Source organism: Triturus cristatus, chromosome 11 (assembly GCF_964204655.1).
Source record: "Triturus cristatus chromosome 11, aTriCri1.1, whole genome shotgun sequence".
NCBI lineage: Eukaryota > Metazoa > Chordata > Amphibia > Caudata > Salamandridae > Triturus > Triturus cristatus.
In genome coordinates, this window is record NC_140594.1 from 134,199,393 (window position 1) to 134,219,297 (window position 19,905).

The 19,905-nt window shown below is 48.9% G+C and overlaps 1 protein-coding gene across 2 annotated transcripts in view; it reads left to right on the forward strand.

Annotated features, from left to right (window-relative positions):
* GCN1 (GCN1 activator of EIF2AK4) overlaps window positions 1-19,905 on the forward strand; it is a 693,936-nt gene that overhangs the window by 193,382 nt on the left and 480,649 nt on the right. The window lies entirely within an intron of this gene.

The following is a 19,905-nucleotide window of genomic DNA, read 5'->3' on the forward strand; positions in this document are numbered from 1 at the left end:
GGGTCAGCACGCACACATGCCGCGAGTGGTTCCAAAGCCAGCGGGAACAACACGGGGGACAGTGGACACCCCTGACTTGTCCCCCTGTACAGGGTGAGGGAGCGGGAGATGGAGCCATTCACCAGGACCCTAGCCATAGGGTTAGTATAGAGCAGCTTAATCCAGGATTGGAACCAGGGGCCAAACCCGAATCTGTCTAAAACCGCGAACAGATAATGCCATTATATGCTATCGAACGCCATACTCGCGTCCAACGACAGCAACGCAGCCTCCTTATCCGGACGGGACTCGGTCAGATGCATCATACCATATAGACAGGTTAAGTTTATATGGGTACTCCGGTGTGGCATAAAGCCAGACTGATCTGGGTGTATTAGGAACTTAATCACACCTGTAAGGTGGTTCCCCAGGACTTTGGCAAGAATTTTGACTTCCATATTCATAAGGATCTGGGCCTGTGGGGCGTGGCCTGGCGTCTGCCAAGATGGCAGCTTAGAGCAAGAGCTCTGCCGTGGCCGCTTTGAAAGGCTGTGATATCCTCTTAAAATCCTGCGGTTGCGGCGCTACCTGTATGTGCAGTGGGACACTGCACGCTGTCAATTGGTGTCCGGAGCCGGGAGCCATGACCTGTAATGGCGGAGCTAGACGGTGGGACGGTGAGGCCGACCAACGCAGAGGTTTACGCAGAAGTTTGGCGGTGCTCGAGCTGCACGCACCGCGAACGTTGGATCATCCTGTCGGAAGAGGCGGAGATATAGTCGTGTGCGGCCTGGTGCGCTCGGGTCGAGCTGCGGAGATCTTGCGCTGCCGCACCCGCCCGGTAAAATTTGGGTCGCCGGGCGAGGTCGGGCGGCAGCAGGAGCTGTGACTGGCTGGCAGTAGCACGATCGGCGGTCCCTTGCAACGGACCTGAGCTAGCGGGGCGGACCGGGCCCCCCGCACAGACTGCCTACTCCTGAGACGATGGAGATATTCAAGGAAGACCAGCCCCAAATTGTGTGACTGTGCTGCGCGACGCTCCTTGCCAATACTGTGGTGCCACTGAACCACAGCCTAAGGCCTGCGAGGCAAAGAGCGTGATCAGCCGGACGGCAACCCCGTACAACGGCCTGAGTTGTCGTGGATGACGAGGACGCCCCCCCCGGGCAGCCATTATCACCGGAGCAATTCTGGGGCACCTACGCCTTGCCGAGCCCAAATTGTGCGTGTTGCTCTCTTGCTAGTGCTTTAGCGCCATTATCCGAAGGTCCGAGACCCACGTAGCGACCGGCCTGAAGCTGTGTTGGTTTCCTTGGATTGAAACGGTAGAGGATGACGGGCCTTACACATCACCACGCCTGTACTCTGGTGGAGTGCAGCTCCGGACCTGGCTGCGGGTGAATTACAGGGAGCCTCACCACACTGCTTCACGGAGCTACGCTGTTTTCCTTGTGAGGCAAGGGACTTAGCCTCACAGAAGACTCCGGCGCTGGGCTTGTACGCATATCGCGACTCGAATGGGCTACAATTGTGTGCAAGGATCCCTGCAAGGTTGTGAGAAAGTGGCTCTGTATATACTGTTCCCAAATAGGTACAGTGTGTACAGAGTCCACAGTCCCCAGAGGTTTGGCAGAGGCTAAAGTTAGATATAACTTTATTCTCTAAAGTGGGAGCTTAGCCGAGCAGTAAGGCAGTATCAGAGGACAGTGTAAAGCATTTGTTGTACACACTCAGTCAGCAAAATGATTTCACACACTCAATAACTGAACTCTAGGCCAATGGTTTGTATAAAAAATATATGTCTGTTTTATTTTAGAACCAACAATAGATATCAAAATATACTTTCTCAGAATGAGAGGCTTTAGTTAAATACTTTTGCAATATGCAATTGACTTTTGTAGGTAATAGTTACAGGTTGTTGCAATAGGCAACACAATTTCAAACACAATAATACATTGAGCTCAATGTGAGTTTTAAGTTATTTGCAGTAGATTACTTTCAGGACTACTTTTCTAATTGCAGGACTGGATCCTAGATTCAGTCCTGGGACAGGTCTTGGAGACAAGTGAATAAATTCGTTTTAGTTACTGTTGTGATTTTTACGCAATATTTTGCTATTTTAAAAGTTGACAGAAGAAATTTCATAGAAAACAGTCAATGATTCCCTATGGGAGAAAATTCAAGTTACAGGTAAAGTATGTTCTCGCTTTTGTATTCCAGGGCTGGGCTCCTAGGCTCAGTACTGGGACGTCTATCTAAAACAGGTAAGTAATTACGTTTTCACAGTTGGTACGATTTTTATAGAATATTTGTAGTTTGCAAAAATCGACAGAAGAAATTTCACAGAAAAACAGTCCATGATTTCCTATGGAAGAAAATTGGATTAGTGATAGGTACGGTTGTGAGTACTTTTCAGGGTCAGTGCTGGGCACCAAGATCCAGCACTGGGATCTCTCCCAGGGCAGGTGAGTATTTCCGTTTTCGTTACTCGGTTGATTTTAGGTGAATATTTTAAGTTTTAGAAACTCCATGCTTAAAGAAATTTCAGAAGAAACCAGTCAATGTTACCCTATGGAAGAAAATTGGGTTATTGGCTTTTGGGTAAGTACTCGACTGGCAGAGTTAAGGTTCTGGGCACATACTCGGGGGTCTCCCAGGGTCAGGTTGGTACAGTTGTTACCTCCCTCAGCGGCACTGGGGCGGCCGTGTGCAGAGTGAGTTAGGCCCTATTTTATCCTATGGGAGGCAGGGGAGCCTTGGTTGGTGACTGCTGACTAGCAGGCCACGCGGCTGTGGGAGCTGGGCTCCTGGTCACTTGCTCAGGGCAAAGGGGGAAGTAGGTAGGAGTAGAAGTTACACTGCCAATCAATCAATCAATCAATCAAAGACATTTATAAAGCGCACTACATACCCGTAGGGTCTCAAGGCGCTGGGGGAGGGGGGGAGCCGCTACTGCTCGAACAGCCAGGTCTTCAGCTTCTTCCTGAAGGAGAGGTGGTCTTGGGTTAGGCGCAGGTCGGTAGGGAGGGAGTTCCAGGTCTTGGCGGCCAGGTAGGAGAAGGACCTTCCTCCTGTCGTCGCTCTTCGGATGCGGGGGACGGCGGCGAGGGCGTGGTTGGCTGATCGGAGGTGGCGTTTGGGAGCGTAGAAGTTGATTCGGCTGTTGAGGTAGCTCGGTCCTTGGTCGTGTAGGGCTTTGTGTGCGTGGGTGAGGAGGCGGAAGGTGATTCTTTTGTTGACGGGGAGCCAGTGTAGGTCTCTCAGATGTCCGGAGATGTGGCTGGTTCGTGGGATGTCGAGGATGAGTCTGGCTGAGGCGTTCTGGATCCGCTGGAGTCTCTTCTGGAGCTTGGCGGTGGTTCCGGCGTAGAGGGCGTTGCCGTAGTCCAGTCGGCTAGTGACGAGGGCCTGGGTGACGGTCTTCCTGGTCTCGGTGGGGATCCACCAGAAGATCTTCCGTAGCATGCGTAGGATGTTGAAGCACGCCGAGGAGACGTTGTTGACTTGCCTGGTCATGGAGAGGGAGGAGTCCAGGATGAAGCCCAGGTTGCGTGCATGGTCTGTCAGTTTGGGTGCGGTGCCCAGGGCGGGAGGCCACCAGGAGTCGTCCCAGGCGGAGGGTGAAGAGCCCAGGATGAGGACCTCCGTCTTGTCTGAGTTCAGTTTCAGGCGGCTGGTCGTCATCCACTCGGCTACCTCTTTCATCCCTTCGTGCAGGTTGGCTCTGGCGGCGGCGGGGTCGTTGGTCAGGGAGAGGATCAGCTGGGTGTCGTCGGCGTAGGAGATTATGCTGAGGTTGTGTTGGCGTGCGATGGCCGCGAGGGGGCTCATGTAGACGTTGAAGAGGGTGGGGCTCAGCGAGGATCCTTGAGGGACGCCGCAGATGACTTCGGTGGCCTCTGACTTGTACGGTGGTAGGCGGACTCTCTGTGTTCTTCCGTCGAGGAAGGAGATGATCCATTCCAGAGCCTTGTCCTGGATTCCGACGTTGCTGAGGCGCTGTACTAGGGTGCGGTGGCAGACAGTGTCGAATGCCGCGGAGAGGTCTAGGAGGATGAGGGCCGCTGTTTCTCCGTTGTCCATCAGTGCTCGGATGTCATCGGTGGCGGCGATGAGGGCGGTCTCGGTGCTGTGGTTGGCTCGGAAGCCAGACTGTGAGGGGTCGAGGGATCCATTAGTCTCGAGGAAGGCGGCCAGCTGCTTGTTGACTTGTTGCCAGGACCACTCGGGCGGCTGGGTGCTTCTGAGCCTTCGGGCGCTCAATGGATTTCAATGGGAAAGCTCCAGGATGAACAAAGGTTGCATGCTCGGGACGAAGATTCTTCAGGTGCCACCACCACTTCGAGAGGTGAGTTGGGTAGTTGAAGGATAGGTAGGTACCCAGGAGTCGGGCACAGGGGGGCGCAGGGGTGCCTTTTGGTGTCGGGAAATCTTACCCTCTGTTGATCGTGGTTGGGGGGGTCCCTGGTTCTGAGGCTGCAGGAGTCGTCAGGAGCGTCGAGGTGAGTCCTTGGGTGCCGGATTCAGGGTCACAGTCGCCGGGGGGACGTCCTCGGGGTCTTTGTCCACTCCGGCACAGGCCAGGCTTGGCGGGTGCAGAGTGTGTAGGGTTCACGGTTCTGGACTGATTCCAGGTGTTAGAAACTTGCTTTGAGCAGAGCCACTGCTCATGGGAGTCCCAGATGCTCAGAGTCACAAGGTAGCCTGGTCCTCCGGGGTTTGTGAGGTTGCTGGCCACAAGAGGTGCCGGGATTTAGCAAGAGCAGGTTCGAGGGTTGACAGGCCGGTAGGGCTGGGGCCAAAGCAGTTGGTGTCTTCCTCTTCTTAGCAGCTGCACGGCAGGTCCTCTTTCTTCTTGCTCTTCTTTGCTTTTTTGGAATCTGCAGAAGGAAGGTTCAGGGTGCCTCTAAATACTAGATTTAGGGGCGTTAAAGGCAGATAAAGGGCAGGGACCAATGGGTCCCTGCCTTGGGCTGGGTACACCCCATATCCTGCCACTCTCCTGTGGGAGGGGGGCAGTAGCCTAGTCCTGATTGGGCAGGGCTTCCCATCTTCAAGATGGCGAGCGCCTGGAGATGTGCTTTACCTCGCCTCCCCCACCTGAGGGGTGGGGTTGGCAGGCTGGCACATCCCCTGTCCTTACTTGGGGTTTCCTTAGTCTTCGCACCAGATTGGGGGTCAGAACCGGTGGAGGCCAGGAGAAGCTCACAAAGGCGGCATGCCTTTGAAGCTTCCCCCTGCCCATCCTGGGGGAGGAGACCTAGCACCTCGCCCAGTATGTGCATTGTTGCAGGCCCAGGAGAGCGGGGGCTCTCCACCCAGGGGTCCAGCAACATGTCTGCTGTGTTGCAGCCTAGGCAGCTTCCCAGACCAGACGTGGATTGTAGGTTAGGTTTCAGGGGGTATTTCTAAGATGCCCTCTGTAGTGCTTCGTACATTAAATCCCACACTGGCCCCAGTGCGGGTTTAATGTGCTGAGAAGTTTGTTACCAAACTTCTCAGTCTTCAGTTTTGCCATTATGGTGCTGTGGAGTTCGTGTTTGACAAGCTCTCAGCACCATATACTCTTAAATGGCAGCACTGCACTAGTACCCATACCAATGGCATAGGGCACCCAACGAAGGGGGGGGGGGCTGATGTACGCCAGGGCAATGTAGATTGTGGGCATGGCACACAGGGATGAGTGCCATGTCGACTTTGTTTTGCCTTGTACCCAGACACTCAGCCTGCAAGGGCAGTGTGGTTGTGTTAGGGTACAGGGCCTCTAAGGGTGGCACAATAATTGCTGCAGCCCTTGGATGCCTCCCCTGGTCACAAGGCCCTGGGTACCTGGGGTACCATTTACCAGGGGCTGACATGTGGCCAGGGTTTGCCAATTTGGGAGTTTAGGTTTTAGGGAAGGAACATAGGCCCTGGGCACCTGATTTGCAGGAGTCCAGGGCACACTCAGTCAAAGTACATTCAGCAATTCAGCAAGAAGTGGGGGCATACCATGCAAGAAAGATGGCACTTTCTCACAAAGGTTGTTATGGTTGTGCTGTGGACCTCTTCCTGCTGTGTTCCCACCCCCGACAATACGGTTCAGCGACTGGGCCCAATTGGAGAAGCAGAGAAAGACTGGTGTACACTGGGTGTCCACCATACAGTGATTCTACTGTGGCCTAGCCCTATACAGTGAAGCCAAAAGGAGACCCGCAGGTGCAGTCCAACAAACTGGACAAATATGCGGTCCTGAAGCAGCCGTCCACGAAGGAGGGAGCCTCTGGTGACTGGGAGGCAGCATCCGAGCCATCGCTTGGCTCAATAATGGCAGCCATTCACGTTCTCGGAACGACGCTAGAAACAAAGATTGATAAAGTCTCTATTGAAATGAACTTAATTTGTGCTGATATGAACAGGACCTTGGAGAGAGTTACAGTGGCGGGGACAAACATAACGGAACTTCAATCTACCACAAGCCAATTGGAGGAGTGGGTCCAACAACGTGTTCACCAACACAAACAAATGGCCCTGAAGCTGGAGGACTAGGAAGGAAGGGCCCGCCGGAACAACATACGGGTGGTTGGGGTCCTGGAGGGGGCGTAAGGCCCCAATATGGACCTTTTCCTTGAGAACCTAATTATGAACCATCTCAAACCTAAACGACTGCACCCTTTTTACAGTGGAAAGGGCCCACAGAGCTCCGATCCCTCTGCCGAAGCCGGGGGCACCCCCAGAACAATCCTTGCTAGGGTCCTGAATTATAGGGACCGGGACGCTATTCTGCAAGCTGCGGGGCTCCATGGTGACCTCCCCTATGAAAACACGACCATAAAATGTTTCCCGGTCTTTACTTTAAACGTGGAGCAGGAGCGCCGCACCTTTGATGGAGTGAAGCACGCCCTAAGGGAAAGGGGAATAAAGTATGATGTTTTTCCCGGCGAAACTCAAAGTGATTGACAATGATCTCTCCTGGTTCTTCACAGCCCCCTCGGATGTGCAAGACTGGCTGGATGAGGGACTTCAGCAGAGGGGCAACCAGCGCAAGGAGGGTGGCTGGAGAGAAACCCATGGTCATCCATCCGGATCTGCGATTGGGCGGGAGGGGTTGGACAAGCTAGGGTAACGTTCTCGGTGGTCATGTTCTATGAGCCCAGCGGTCTCAGATACTTATAGAAAATAACCTCATTGACGCAGATTCATGATTTCTGTAACTCGCAGCTGAATTACGTAATGTATATGGCAATGCCCAGTAAGTGGATACTTGTAATCCTTATGCTGGGTGGCCCCGACTTTGGTAGTGCACTGCAACTGAACTTTACTGGACTTTGGCTGGGTAGGAACCTCTCGGAGACTTAGGGTGGCGACGCCCGGCAGCCCCTTCACTATTTACTGGGCGACAGGCGCTCTGCTAGTTGGGGATGTGGGTAGTTCTAGGCCTACGAAGCAGGGAGGAGGGTTATAGTTAATTGGGTTTTCCTTTTATGCAGTTGTTATGTTTGCTCCAGTCTAGCAATGCCATTCAAAGTGATCTGGGTCTTAGGACAGAAGGTGCCACATCGATACATAGGGGTTGAGGGTGGCGGGGGGGAAAGGTGGGGCGGACACTCGATTATATGTTCCTCCTAGATGGCCTTGCAACACATTAACAAACTAAAGGTGCTATCATGGAATGTGAATGGTCTGGAGGACAAAATCAAACTGACCATGGTGTTACAGTATCGCCGTAGACACTCTCCAGATACAGTGCTCCTGCAGGAGACGCACCTGAAGGGAATAATTATCTAGTGCTCAATCGGTTTGGATATACGCTTGCGACACATGCAGCGTTCACAATTGGCTCACGAACACGGTGCCACTTGCGGTAATTCACACATGCTGTGATCATATGGGGCGCTATGTGGTGCTGACGGGTGACGTGGGAGGGTCATACCTTTAATATATGCTCAGTTTACATCCCTCCAAGAATGCACCGGGTAACTTTCCCGGAACTTAGCAAACTACTGTTGGACATGCCAGTGGGTACTCTCATCCTGGGTGGGGACATGAATGAGACGGTCGCCAGAACTAGACCGGGATGCGCGCTCCCACAGAACCGGGGGGCTGCTGCCATTGAAGGTTTTTGCGACTGCAATGGGGTTGGTGGACTTGTGGAGACTGCACAATCCCGCTATCAGACAAAACACCCACATCTATGCAGCGCATGGTAGTGGGTCACGTTTAGACTATATCTTCACACAGTCTCGCCTGGTCGGACTCTTTCAGGCTGGCTGTCACAGGGCCTGAGGAATATCTGACCACTCTCCGGTGCAGGTGTTTCTGCGGGGCCCAGTTGGGGATTGGATTCTACCTCCACGTTAAGACCCCTATTTATTCAAAGACCAGGAGTTCAGGGAACAGTTTGAGGAGCACACTGAGCAATGTTTTACAGAAAACTCGGGATCTGTGCAATCTGACTGTATATTGTGGGAGGCATGTAAAGCAGTGTCCAGGGACTTTGTGCAAGCGACTGCTGGGGCTAGACGCAAAGAAAAGAGGGCGAAATGTGACAGTCTGGAGCGAGAGATTACAGCTCTGGAATCTGCGCTGGGATCAGTACAGGGGGACGACACCGGACGCTTACACACACTTAGACTTAAACAGAAAGAGCTTAGAGATCTAGAGGAAAATACCGCCCGTAAGTATGCCATAGCGACGCAAAGATGCATATACGACTTAGGTGACAAGGCAAATAAACTCATTGCATGGCTGGAAAGGAGGGATAGAGGCCTTAACTGGGTCTCCGAGATACGGACCTCTCAGGGGACGGGGACGGGCGCAGTTATAGCAGAGGTGTTCGCCAAATATTATGAAGGGATCTACCAGACCCAGACGGGCAGGGTAGAGGAGGACTGCACGGAGTGTCTGAAAGATATAGCCCTGCCAACACTTCATGCGGAGGACTGGGAAGCGGTTGACTCGGATTTCACTATTGAAGAAATTGACGGTGCCATACGGGACCTGCAATCGGGGAAAGCAGCGGTTCTGAACGGCTTCCCGGCAGAGCTTTATAAATGTGTGGCTGGGTATCTGGCGCCTTACATGCTCCGCATGTTTCGAGAGGCGTGAGCGGAGGGCCGATTGCCCCCAGATCGGAGGATAGCTACTATTGTTGTACTCCTTAAGAAAGGTAAACCTCAGGTTCTTTGTATTTCATACAGACCAATTTCCCTCTTAAATTTTGAGGCTAAAGTATTGGCTAAGGCGATTGCGAACAGACTATCCCCAGTGATAGTCTCTGATTCACCCGGACCAGTCCGGATTTATGCCCCAGAGCAACACCAGGTTGAATCTGTCGTTTATATGGGGTAATGCACATGGTACAGCGACGACCGGATGATCAGGCAGCACTCCTGTCACTCGATGCCCATATTGCTTTCGATAATATCGAATGGCCATATTTGTTTGCTCTTCTTGCTAAACTCTGATTTGGCCCTGGTTCCCGAACCTGGATTGAGCTTCTGTACGCTGCCCCATTAGCACGTGTCCGGGTTAATGGAACAATGTCCAGAGATTTGGGGCTGCGTAGGGGCATGCGGCAGGGCTGCCTGCTCTCGCCGATGCTCTTTGCGCTGGCACTTGAACTGCTGGCCTCATGGGTAAGAGGAGATCCGCTGGTGAGAGGCATTGACGTAAGAGTGTATCTCCCTCTAGGCGGACGATATCCTACTGTACGCTCGTAGATCTAGACAGAGCTTTCATAGGCTTATCCATATTATACAGTCTTTTGGCCAATATTCTGGATACCGTATAAACTGGGATAAATCCTTGGTATTCACTCTGGCAGGGGAACCTCCGGCTCTGACGTCGGCATGTAAAGAGTGGGTCCACAAAGACCTCTTTAAGGTATCTTGGCATTTGGATCACCAAAACGGAAGAGGAGTTCTGTGAGAAAGTGCCCTCTTTATTGCATGGTATGCCCCCACTTTTTGCTGAATTGCTGATGTACTTTGACTGTGTGTGCCCTGGGCTGCTACCAATCAGGTACCCAGGGCCTATGTTCCTTCCCTAAACCTGCATTAAAGCCTAAACCCAATTGGCATCTCTGGCCACTGGTCAGCCCCTGGTAAATGGTACCACAGGTACCCAGGGCAATGTGACCAGAGAAGGCCTCTAAGGACTGTAGCACTTATTGTGCCACCCTTAGAGGTCCTGTACCCTGACACTCACACACTGCCTTTGCAGGCAAGAAAAAGAAGCAAAGAAGGAGGAGAAGCCGTGCAGAGCTAACAAGAGGACGACGCCCACTGACTTTGCCCCAGCCCTACAGGCCTGTCTCCCCTCGAACCTGCTCCTGCAAAACCCTGGCGTGTCCAGCCTACAGCAACCTCAAAAAACCCGGAGGACCTGCCTGCCTTCACTTTCCAAGCTGTTTCTCCCGTGAACCCCGGACGTGTTTGAACTGCAGCTTCTGGTGCCAGCCAGGAACCACGAATCCAGCCCACTCTGCACCTGCCGAACCCAGCCCGAGCTTGAGTGGAAAAATACCACAAGGAGGTCCCCCCCGGCGATCCTGACCTGAGATCCAGCGACCCCTGACCTGCCTCAAGCCTCCAGACGACGCCTGCAGCCTCAATCCAGAGGACCCCCCCTACTGCGTCCAAAGCAAGTAAGAAAATCTGACGTCCCAAGGCACCCTGACGCCCCACGACCATGTGTGTCCAACCCAGCGGTGCCTAACCAACCCTCAACATCCCAACTTACCCCTCGAAGTGGTGGTCACTCCTGGAAGATCCTCGTCCCCGAGCCTACAGTGTTTCTTTGTCCCGGAGAATCTCCATTGAAATCAACAGGGCACCCGACCTCAAAACAGCACCCTGCACCTGGCTGCCTTATTGCCGCTGAGGGTGCCCCTTTTGTGCTAACTTGGTCCCCAACTTGCCTTGAGCTTAACCCTAGGAGCTTTGCTCCCACAACCCCGTGGCCTGCTTGCCAGCAGCTACCAACCGGAGTCCCCCTATCCTCCATAGGATAATATTGGACCTCAGCACTCTGCACCCGGCCGCCCAAGAGCTGCTGAGGGTGCAACAGTGTATCACTGACCCTGGGAGACCCCTGAGTCTAACCCCAGGACCCTAACTCCAAAGACCGATTACTTACCTCGAAACCGATAACCTCTTTATCCTCATAGAATAACATTGACACTTTTTCTACCAAAAAGTTTTTGTCGACTTTTGAAAACTGAGAATATTCCTTAAAAATCACCCGATTAACCAAAACTCATTTTCTCAACTGTTTTAAGGAAATATCCCAGCCCTGAACCTAGGTATCCAGCACTGAGTAAGAAAAGTATTGTTAAAGTAACTTACCTGCTAAGTGAATTTTCTCCTATAGGATAACATTGGTGATTCTACGTGAAAACGTTTTTAAAGTGTCAACTTTTGAAATACCAGAATATTCTTTAAAAATCCTACAACTAACTAAAATGCATGTTTGGCTCTCCTCCCCAGTTTTTACTTTACTGGCAAGGAACTGCTACAGTACAGACCGCATCTACACAGAACAAGACACATACATGCTTTCTATATCGCAAATGGTGTAATTCGTTACTCGTGTAACATGCTCATTTCCACGGAATGTGGTGTATGTATGCTTATCTTCATAAATGCCAATAAAAAGAACGTTAAAAAAAAACTAACTAAAATGCATTTACTCAACTGTTTTTAGGAAGTGCCCCGGTGCTGAATCTAGGATCCAGCACTGTCTTAGTAAAAGTAATCCGAAAAGTAATTTATTGCATTTTACTGATAAAGCCCATTGATTCCTATATACTGAGTCTAATAAGTTTGTGCATTACATTGCAACCCCTGTAAACTCGAATTGGTACAAAGTCCTACTGTATTGTGAAAGTATTCCACTGCATCTGGTATTTACATGCTTACCTGTACCAGGCTTGCTTGGTTCTAGAAATAAAACAGTATATTTATTTATACAAAAACAATTGGCCTAGAGTTCAGTTCTTGAGTGTGTGAATTCATTTGGTGACTGAGTGTGCACTTCAAATGCTTAACACTGTTCTCTGATACTGCCTTACTGCTCGACCAAGCTACCATTTTAGAGAGTAAGGTTCTATCTAACGTTAACCTCTGCCAAACCTCTGGAGACCCTTGGACTCTATACACACTGTACCTCACTTTGGTGCAGTATGTATAGAGCCACTTTCTTACTAGTTCATGCAGTTAACCCCTTCGGTATGTGTGTCAAATTATACCGCCGTGCGAGGGGGGGGGGGGGCGAGGCTGGGTGTGGCGCTCAGGTACCCAGGATGGCTCCCGGCCGTCATAAATCACGGTGGGCGTGTGCTCATGACGGCCGGGAGCCGTCCGAACACCGCCCACTTATTAATTTGCCCGCACGGGCGGGGAATTAGCCGCGCGTAGGCGGAACGGCAACGGTCGGACGGCTCCCGGCCGTCATGAGCACACGACTACCGTGACTCATGACAGCCGGGAGCCGTCCTGAGCACCCATGTGGTTAAATGTACACTCGCAGTTCGAAAGGTTGAAGGGGGATGTGACCCATTGGCTGTACTCACCTGTCTCCCTTATGGGAAGGGCGGTTTTGTTCAAAATTATGGCCCTCCCGCGTCTACTGTACGCTATACAGAATACCCCATTCCAGAGCCCGGAAGCTTTTTTCCACGCGGTTGAGTCTGAACAACGAACACTGATATGGGGGGTAGGCTGCCCTAGGATCGGTCTGAAGAAATTGCAGAAAGGGGTCTATGAAGGGGGGCTGGTGATACCGGACGTCAGAAAATATTACTAGGCAGCTCAGCTTCTTAACATTAATGGGTGGGTCTTTTCACCGACTGAGGAGCCAGCCTACCGGGCCGACCGATTTGCTATGGGTACAGGTATCTATCTATCTGCTCTCTACAGGGGGATGAACAGCCTCCCGTCCCTCCTGCCCCACACGCAGACTGTGGTCACGGCATGGCAGAAGGCAAATAAACTGATCGGATGGGAGTCCAGGCTCACCAAACAAACGCCACTCTGGGAGGGAGATTTTTTAGAACCAATAATTTTTATTGTGCGGAAATCATGATTATATGAACACAGCTTCCTGCCTACATCTCATGGCCGGCAGAGCGAAAAATGAGCATGAGTACGCAGCTTGCAGGCACACAACCCGGAGGCCGGCCGCGCAATAAGCAAAAGTGTAGGGCATCTGTGTTGACTTCCAATTTAAAGACAACCAAAATGAAACCAAAATAAAACAAAGAGAAAACATAGACCACAATCCCTCCCCCAACCCCCTATCCCACCCCCACCCCTCTCCGCACCAGTACTACCTCACGCCGTAAGCCCTTATCACAGAGCATCACTCGCTAAAGGGTCTATGCTCAACTGCCAACTTTTGAATGTGACCAAGAGGCTCTAGTGGCAGCAACTTGAGTATCTGTAGGTATTTAGGGCATGTAACCTCTCTCAGGTCTTTCGTGAGTAATTGCAAAAAGGGGCCCCATAATTTCGCATAATTTTTACCCTTCCCCTCCACACTGAGCGACATGTGCTCCATAGCTAGGAGTTGCCTCAAGCGATGAACCCAAACTAGTACCTCAGGCGTCGTAGATGTCCCCCACAGAGCTAGGATGACTTGTCGGGCCGCCAGCTGCGCTAATACTATCTGCCTACGTCGGAGAGACCTCAACGGGAAGGCTTTAGGGTGGGAGAGGCCTAGTAGTGTGTATTCTGGGGAACGGGGCAGTGCTATCTTAAATGCAGCATCAATATCATCAAGAACCGATGTCCAATAGCGTTTCAGTTTCAGACAGTGCCATAGCAGGTGAGCTAAGGTTCCAGTCAACCCGCAACCCCTCCAACAGAGATCCATTTTTTTCTTGTCCCAGCAGTGCACGCGGGCAGGGGTCTAGTACCAATACGTAACTACTTTAAAAGCGGACTCCGCCCCAGCTGTGTTATGTGCAGTATGGTGTGCCCTATATAGAATGTGTTCCCATTCCTTAGGGGTTAAGTGCCTACCCAATTCCGTTTCCCAGCGCACCTGCACCCGCGTACGGTGTCCAGAGGGGTGTGTCATATGCATGGAATAAAGTTCAGAGATAAGCCGGCGATCATCAGTCTGGCGCACTAACCACCTTTCGAACAAAGTGAGGGGTCTGGACATTCGGGCATAATTGACTGGCCTAGTTACCCAGTATGTATGTATGTATGTATGTGCGGTCTTATATAGCGCTCAAATTACCCTTGGGCATCTCGGCGCTTGCATTGGGAACCCGTCCTGGTTTTTCCCTGTGAGATAACCCGTACTGGGCATCCCCAAGGTGAAAGCCAGGCATCCCGCCGCGGGGGGGCCGTTGTGGAGATTAAGCAAGCTTGTTGCCCAGAGCTGCATAGTGTGAACTCGTGCTTAGAGTAGGCACCGAAGCGAGAATTATCGAGTCCGTGGACAATTGGGCTCCAGACCCTGCCGCGTCGGGAATCGAACCCTGGTCCCGGGTCTGACCTCTGCTTCAGGGTATGCCTCCTCTAACCAGTGAGCTACACTTCTCCTCCAGTGACAGATCTGACTATAGGGAAATGGGTTAGTTGCTAGAAGATCATAATCCTTCCGAAGTTGGTCGAAGGGTGTCGACCCCTCCGTATCAAAAAGGGACCCAACCCTCTTGCAGCCTTCCTCCCGCCACCTCTGAAACACTGTCGATGCCTGTCCCGGATTTAAAATCGGGATTGTCTACAATGGGGGACATAGGGGATGGGAACGACTCCACCCTTTTGATAAGGCTACTCTATCCCACACCTTGAGGGTAGGCGAAGTAACAGGGGAGGAGTATAGCCCCCATGTTCTGTTTGCGGGGTAACCACAGTTCCCTCCAAATGTTCGCACCTGCGACTGATTGATCCATAAAACTCCAGTGTTTACTGGACAGAGGCCTATTCCATTCCACTAGGTATCGAAGGCATGATGCTTGGTAGTAGCCGCCTACTAGAGGGAGACCCAATCCACCCTGAGCCTTTGTGCATGTCATTTGAGCGAGAGAGAGACGTGGCTTTTTCCCCTCCCGCACAAACCTATTAATAAGGGACTGTAGTTTCTTGAGGGTTCCTGGCGGTGGGGTCATCTGGAGCATCTGGAAAATATACAGGATGCGTGGGAGAACCGTAATTTTCACCGCTGCTTCCCTCCTGAACCATGCCAACCGAAGACGTGACCAGGCGTCCAGCTCCTTGGTCTTGTGTTCCAGCAACAGGGCGTAATTTAGCGAGACCGTCTTAGTAATGGTCGCAGTCAACTTAAACCCTAGATGTTATTTATTTTTTTGTCCTCATTAGCCTCGATTACCAGTCAATAATATAATTTACTCCAGGGCCTCCCTTTTTAATTAGCGCCAACCAGAGATATATATGTTCCAAATCGAGGATGGATCACTCTATACCATGCTCGTTAACCTCTAACCATAGGAAACTTATTTTCAGCTGAAAAAGCTATGAAGTAACCAAAGGAGTATTCCAGCAGTATAGTATAGAGGCCTAATCATTGGACTATGTTTAAACTGGAATGTTTCACCCAATTCTCATAAGGAAGCCAGAATTAATTTCACTTTATCTTAGATGATCTATCAAACTGATTGGTGTACTTCATAACCATTAACAATTCTATTTTCGTTGGGAGAGTAGATTTAACCCAATTTTTACAAATTTCTCTGCGGTCCAAAAGTATCAGATAAAATATCAATTTTTGTTATGTTATTTGTCATAGCTTCGCCGTGCTCCATCATCCCAAAGAAAACAAACATTTTGCTTACCTGGAGTAGATCTCCACGTATAGAAGATATTGTGCTACTCGCATCCTCCCAGAACTCCTGGAGAACAGGACACTCCCGAAACATATGAATGTCGTCTCCTCTTTCCTTACCGCACTTTGGGCATCTCGGAGTGCGACCTTTCCCCATTTTTGCCAGTTTATACGGAGACCAGTAAACTCTGTGGAGACAGAAGAGGTGGTTACGCCTTAAATTTGCAGCACGGACCGTGGAGTATAAAAGGTTACAAGATACTTGCCATAAATCTTCATGCTCCTCTCCCGGCAAGATCTTCTCCCAGAGAAACGATGGTAGATTAAAATATGCGTCTGCCAAATCCAATAAGAGCCAATACCAACTCGCCACCTCTTTTTTCCGGGTGATATTTGTCACCATCTTTGATTCCAGCACATTAGATACTCCTGCAGCATCCCAGACGGAATGGAGTCCGCTTTTTATTGGAGGTATTTAAATCTTGAAAGCTGATTGTTGCTCAATTCTTGGCATTCCTCCCATGAGATCAATGTACCATCTACTATCAGATGACCCCAGTGTATTACGTTAAAATTTTTCGAAAGAAGAGCCAGACTTATCTTTGGACCATTTTGGTGAACTAGGGGAGATCCAAATAGGAGCCATTCCACTATAATAACTCCGCTTTAGTTCTTTCCTGATTTTGTACCATGTTTCCGCAAAGGACTGCAGGACTTTAAGTCTCACTTTTTTGATGAAACGCGGATCCCCATATTTGTGAATAAAATGATATTCGCCCCCTTCCACATCTTGCAGCATTGCTTTAAATGTATTCCCAAGATCTGAGGCATCCAGAGAAGTAAAGAGCATTTTCCCTGATTTTAAGAGAAATACCCGTGCATAATACAATAAGTCTGGCAATCTTATCCCCCCTTTATCATATTTTCTCCTCAACCTCTTCCTTGAAATACGAACCCCTTTTGATGACCAGATAAAACTGGAGATTTTTGATTGAGCCTTAGTAAGCCAAATTTCCTTGAAAGCCAATGGAATGTTCTGAAACAAAAAGGTGTATTTGGGGAGGATGGACATTTTAATCGGGTTTATTCTACCATATAGTGCCAGTGGAAGAGGGGACTAGCTTAACAACAGTTATCCTACTTCTTTATTTACTTTATCAAAGTTGGCTTCCGGGATTAACTCTACTTTTGGTACTATCTTGATACCCAAATATCTCATCTCCTCCTGAATACACTCTAGCTGAGAGTTGATATTCCAGCTCATTGCCATTGTTTTATTTAGATTTATCTCCTATCCTGAGATGGCCCCAAACTGTGCTGCTAGCTCATATACCACTGGAAGAGAGGAATCAGTTTCTGAAGAGTACACAACCAAATCATCAGCATATAATCCTGCTTTTTTCTCCCACCCTCGAAATTTAAAAGAGGGAATATTCTCGTGATTCCTTATCTTTTCTGCCAAGGGCTCAATATATAAATTGAAAAGGAGGGGAGATAAGGGGCACCCTTGCCTAGTTCCCCTAAATTTTTTAAACGGTTTTGACAAGTTTCCATTCACTATAATTCTAGCTATGGGGTTTCTATATAGTAAATCTATCGCAGTACAGAAATTCTCACAAAGATTAGATCATTTTAAGATCTTCTGCAAGTAGGACCAGTTAACCCTATCAAAGGCTTTAGTCGCGTCTGTTATCACTGCCAATGGTAGTTTATATGTGGTGGCTATATTTATGGCCTCAATTAAACTATATGTGAGATCATTAATTCCCCTGCCTCGCACAAACCCTTTCTGATCTTCATGCAGTAAGTGCCCTACCACTCCGCTAAGTCTATCTGCCAAAATGTTCGAGAACATTTTATAATCTGAATTGAGTAGCGAGATCGGCCTGTAGGAATCACAGGAATTTGGTGATTTTGTCAGGTTTTAATATCAGCGTCACTATAGCTTCATCCCAAGACGGTGGGATCTCGCTACCATTTTAAAAAATTGCTAAAAATAGTGTAAACATTACAGGTGCCAAACAATCCTCTAATTTTTTTATAAATCTCGATAGGGAGACCATCAGGTCGCGCTGCTTTATTAGATTTCCCTACTCTCATAGATTTCCTTATTTCCCCTACTGTTATAGAGCTATTAATAGCTAGCCTTTGGGTATCGGGAATCTTCCTTGGAATATCCTGTCCCAGCCATTCTTCCACATCCTCCTCTCTTGTATCAAAATCCTCCGTATACATTTCTCCAAAATGGTTGAGAAAAACTCCTCGATACCCTCCATTGTCTCAATTAAAGTCCCTGAATCCTTTTGCTTTAACTCTTTTATGGAAGATTTTACCTGATCTTTTTTTGTCTTCCAGGCAAGCAATTTGCCACAACCTTCTCCATAGTTAAAGTGGGCTAGTTTGCTTGCTTGCCACCTTTCTTGTACTCTACCTTCCAATATGCCTGCTAGATCATTTTTTAGCGTCTGAATAGAAGGTTGAAGAGATTCTTGTACAAACTCTTTATTTGACAACTGCTGTTCTAAAATCCAGATCTTTCTCTCTATACTAGCTATCTCTTCCCTTCTTTGTTTATTCTTCTGAGATTGTTCAGAGATTATTTTCCCCCTTTAGGAAGGCTTTATATGCATCCCATACTATGGCGATCGATGCTGTATCCAAATTGTCCTAAAACAACTCTTTGGTTTCCAGTCTAAGTATTTTCACTATCTCATCATCAAATAGTATAGAGCGATCCATTTGCCATCTTTTCTGTACTACATTCTTCGAAGGTGTCAAAGACATATTAATGGCTGAGTGATCTGACATGTGCTAACCCAGGTGACTCACACTTCCAAGTAGTTCTTTTAAAATAAGACTGATCAAAAAAAAATCGATTCTAGATTGATGTCCATATTTTTTATTGTTAAAAGTATATCTCTTATGGGGTCCCTTGCTGTCTCTCTCTCCAAATATCACACCAACCTCTATCTTTCATTGCATTTTTAATCAAGGATCGTTTTTTTTTTCTTTTTTCTTAACCAATGCCCTACTTTTGGTTGAGTGGTCCAAATTAACATCTAAGACTATATTGAAATCGCCGGCCAAGATAACAGGATCAGGAAAATCTAAAAGTTCTGCTAGCAAGTTGCCAAATGGAATGGGGTTGTCTAAATTTGGGCCATAGTAGCCAACCACTGTATATGCCTGATCATAACATCTGACCTTGGCTATTGCCAATCTGCCCGCCCTATCTACTTTACTACGCTCTATTACTATCTAAGGATTCGTTTTCACTAGAATCGCTACCCCTCTGATGGTAAGCTGCTGATCAGTAAATAATGCTTTTTGTAACCATTCATTGACTTAAAAACCTCTTTCATCTCATCGCCAGTTAAATGGGTCTCTTGTAAGATTATGATCTGGGCCGGGGCATCTTTCAAATATTGCAACAGCTTCTCCCTTCTGTGTTTCATTGCAAGCCCATTAACATTTCATGAGATTAGTTCTACCTGCTTTATCTGGCTGACTGTCATCTTATGTTATTTAGAAACATTATTGTTTTTATTTGAGGCTTGAATGTGTCTTTTCCAATGAGGACTACATTGTTGTCTTTTTTACCCTCTGCTCCCTCACCCATGTGCTAAAACCGATCTGTGACTCCCCTCCCTCCCACCCTTGGAAAACCCTCCTCAAACTTCATGTTGGCCTAAAGCCTTAGGAGGCCCCCTTACTTGAGGAATCAACATAAAATTTAAAAAATATTAATCGACGAGGAGAAAAGAAAAAAAGACAATAATAATATTTCTACTATTACATCATAGCAATCTGAAGGAAAGAGGGAAGAAAAAAGAAAAGTCAATAAGAAAAAGAAAGAAGGTACAGTGCTACTCAGCAGCTTACTATTAAATATCCGTTATCTCTGGAGGGAGACCCTAACTCCGCCCGGTCTCTAGTGACTTCAGAAATTCAGCTGCATCCTCTACCCTTCTAAAATTATGTAGTTTGTTGTTATGCATCACATGAAGACTGGTCGGAAATCTCAACTGAGCAGTTGCCCCATTTTTTTTATGAGGCTCAAACATATTGCCAAATTCCCACTGCTTATTAGCGGTTATTTGGGATATGTCAGATCTAATTTCGAAAGTCATTCCGTCTATTGTTAAACTT